Genomic DNA, 438 nt, shown 5'->3' on the forward strand with positions numbered 1-438 from the left:
TGAATCCTCGCCGAGAAGCGAAATAGGCTGGGTTTGCAATTCAGGCAGTTACTAAGGCAGGTAATCGGCAGAGAAAACGAAAGAAAAGCCCTCGTTAATTCGCGTACAGAACGACAGCCACTCCCTTCAGGAAACTCGGTGGATTTTAAATTGTAGTGGTTAATGATTAAAAACCCTTTAAACTCGGGAAATCAAATCATTCAGCAGAAACGTCCTGAGCAAAAATTCCACCAGCACCGCCACCACCTCCCGGTACGTATCTGCTCTTAAGCAGAACTTGGGGCTACACACACATCGCTACCAAACACCCGGCGACTTCGGCGAGGGCTCCTGCTCCGCTGCGGTGGTGCCGCTTGTGTACATCTGCAATCCCGGACACATTCATTTTTTCCCTCGGCGGATCAGCCATCAGCACAAACCCCCCTCCCCGCCCGCCTC

General features: G+C 51.8%; 1 protein-coding gene across 1 annotated transcript in view; it reads right to left on the bottom strand.

The window, feature by feature from the left end:
* Window positions 1-438, bottom strand: part of FGF9 (fibroblast growth factor 9) — a 27,794-nt gene that overhangs the window by 26,083 nt on the left and 1,273 nt on the right. The gene's annotated exons all lie outside the window — the stretch shown is intronic.

The sequence above is a fragment of the Aptenodytes forsteri genome, unplaced genomic scaffold (assembly GCF_000699145.1).
Source record: "Aptenodytes forsteri isolate BGI_AS27 unplaced genomic scaffold, ASM69914v1 Scaffold307, whole genome shotgun sequence".
NCBI lineage: Eukaryota > Metazoa > Chordata > Aves > Sphenisciformes > Spheniscidae > Aptenodytes > Aptenodytes forsteri.